This window comes from Babylonia areolata, chromosome 16, assembly GCF_041734735.1.
Source record: "Babylonia areolata isolate BAREFJ2019XMU chromosome 16, ASM4173473v1, whole genome shotgun sequence".
In the NCBI taxonomy this organism is placed as follows: domain Eukaryota; kingdom Metazoa; phylum Mollusca; class Gastropoda; order Neogastropoda; family Buccinidae; genus Babylonia; species Babylonia areolata.
This window is the reverse complement of record NC_134891.1, coordinates 1,742,079-1,745,000: the sequence shown is the minus strand read 5'-3', so window position 1 is coordinate 1,745,000 and position 2,922 is coordinate 1,742,079. Positions and strand designations below refer to the sequence as shown.

Below are 2,922 nucleotides of genomic sequence, written 5' to 3'. Positions count from 1 at the left end.
TAGAAACTGGAACTGAAACTGTCCTTTGTTTTTTATAGTAAGCATGTATATAGTACACATGTGCTAAAGTAAAAAAAAGACCAAACCATTTGCGTGTGTGCGTTTGCGGGTCAACACAGAGACACACACATGTATGTAGTGCATATGAAAGTGGGTGACACAGTCACAAACATGGAAACATTCTTCGGTCACACACCTGTATGCACACACCTGACCTTTCACCAGTTGTAACTGTGTCACATAGACAGGGAGAATACATAGCTCTGTACTGATGTGTTGGTCATGTCATTGCTGTCACTGGGGGTTAGCTCAATACCCCCCCCCCCCTTCCTGATACTTCCCTGGCTTGAAATTCCAACAGACATAGAGCAGAAAAGAAAAAAACAAGAAAGAAGAGATAAAAGATCACCACGTGTTCCTTGGTTGTAAGCTGACCCGTGACATATAAAACTGTAAAGCTGTGAGGTCAAGGTTACTGGGAAGTTTGTGACATATGAAACTGTAAAGCTGTGAGGTCAAGGTTACTGGGAAGTTTGTGACATATGAAACTGTAAAGCTGTGATGTCAAGGTTACTGGGAAGTTTGTAAGGACATTGCGGAACGCCAAAATAGTGCAGTTATGACATAGTTGTTCTGCTGCAAATGCCCACAGTGATATTCAACTTTTTTGACTCACTTGTGTAAACAAAGTGAGTCTATGTTTTAACCCGGTGTTCGGTTGCGTGTGTGTGTCTGTGTGTCTGTGTTGAACTTTAACATTGACATTTTCTCTGCAAATACTTTGTCAGTTGACACCAAATTAGGCATAAAAATAGGAAAAATTCAGTTTTTTCCAGTCATCTTGTTTAAAACAATATTGCACCTCTGGGATGGGCACAAAAAAATAATAAAATGAAGCCTAATTATATGCAAACTGCATCTACTGTTATATTTATATTTTTTGTATTCTGTAAACTTGGCACTTTGATCTGATATTCTGACACAACAACAAGAGCAGTCATTATTATCATTTTATGTTCAAACAGGAACTTCTTTTGCTAAGCATGAAAGTTTTATTTATTTTGCAAACGTTTTTGGTGCAGCTAGTAAAAAAGGGAAATTACTCTGTAATTAATGCTAGGGGACTTAATTTGCCACAAGTGAGCCTTGAAGGCCTTGCCTCTCTTGTTTCTTTTCGTTGATTTTAGACGGTAGGTCAGACAACACCAACTCTTCAAGAACAACAACAAATTTTCTGCAGTACTACTACCAGTTAACCAGAAGAAAGCATTTTGCAGAGTTTATTGCGTGTTCGTGTGTTTTGGTCTTTAGTGATGGTGCGGGGTGGTTTTGAAGAGGGGAGAGCATCGAGCAGGGGGAGTATTGATGTGGGGCAGTATGGATTCACTCCCCTTTCGTTGTCCAAAGCGATGTTTTGAAACCGAACTGTGTATATTGATGCAGTGTGGTTGTGATGTTGGGTGACTGATATCTGGGTGTTTATGAATGGAATAAATGAGACTGATCAAAAGTTTAACACAGTATGAAGTGGCGTGGCTTTCGATGCATGGTCATTGACTTGTTTTTTGTGAATTTGTTCGTGTGTGTGTGTGTGTAGAGGGAAGAGGGAGGGTGAAGTTGTGTGTGTGTGTATTTGTATGAAGTTCAAAGAGTGTCGAAAACTTGTGAAATAAAGGTATGGAACATTATGATAAATACACAAAGAGAACAGTCTCACCTGGACAGACAGACCGTAGTCACTGCTTCATAGATGCACCTTGAGAAACGCTGCACAACTTTTCTGACCACGGCTTGCAGTGTGTGTGTTCCTCACACCTGGCTTAGTCGGGACCTTATTGTTCCGACCACACAGTTATTTGACTGGTGCAATAGCCGAGAAGTTAAAGCGTTGGACTTTCAATCTGAGGGTCCCGGGTTCGAATCTCGGAGACGGCGCCTGGTGGGTAAAGGGTGGAGGTTTTCCCGATCCCCCAGGTCAACATATGTGCAGACCTGCTAGTGCCTGAACCCCCTTCGTGTTTATACGCACGCAGATGATCAGATACGCACGTTGAAGATCCTGTAATCCATGCCAGCGTTTGGGGGGTTATGGAAACAGGAACCACCACCCTACTCCCCCCCTCTCCCCTCCCCGAAAACGGAATATGGCAGCCTGCATGGCGGGGGTAAAAACGGTCACACAGTTAAAAGCCCACTCCTGCAGACGCGGGAGCCGCAGGCCAAGAAGGTAAAGATGAGGGAGAACAATTATTTTGTATTTGTATTATCACAACAGATTTCTCTGTGTGAAATTTGGGCTGCTCTCCCCAAGGAGAGCGCGGCGCTACACTACAGCGCCACCCATTTTTTTGTGTTTTTTTTCCTGCGTGCAGTTTTATTTGTTTTTCCTATCAAAGTGGATTTTTCTATAAAATTTTGCCAAGAACAACCCTTTTGTTGCCGTGGGTTCTTTTACGTGCGCTAAGTGCATGTTGCACACGGGACCTAGGTTTATCGTCTCATCCGAATGACTAGCGTCCAGACCACCTCTCCAGGTCTAGTGGAAGGGGGAGAAAATATCGGCGGCTGAGCCGTGATTCGAACCAGCGCGCTCAGATTCTCTCGCTTCCTCGGCGGACGCGTTACCTCGAGGCCATCACTCCACTTCAGAACGGAAAAAGAAAAGAAAAATAAACAAATAAACCAAAACCAAACTGGTATGAACACTTATCTGTAGTGGAGAGGTGTTGACACAGGGGCAGATAATCCCGTTGACCTGTTGCAACGAGCAGCCGACAGGTGTAGACGCAGACCGGCAAAGCGAGGATCACGTGCACAGATAGCAAGTATGAGTGTGCACAAGCTGATTAGATGTACAGGCAACTGAAAACGTGTCGATTTCATAAAGACTTGAAACAATGCATTCGTTTGAGGAAGGTATCT

At 43.5% G+C, this 2,922-nt stretch overlaps 1 protein-coding gene across 1 annotated transcript in view; it reads left to right on the top strand.

The window, feature by feature from the left end:
- The window catches only part of LOC143290775 (COX assembly mitochondrial protein homolog), a 10,504-nt gene extending 8,988 nt beyond the window's left edge, over positions 1–1,516 (top strand). The window contains exon 4 of the mRNA XM_076600287.1: positions 1–1,516. This exon is cut by the window's left edge and continues 250 nt beyond it. The gene's annotated coding sequence lies outside the window, so the exon portion shown is untranslated.
- The last annotated feature ends 1,406 nt before the right edge of the window (positions 1,517–2,922 follow it).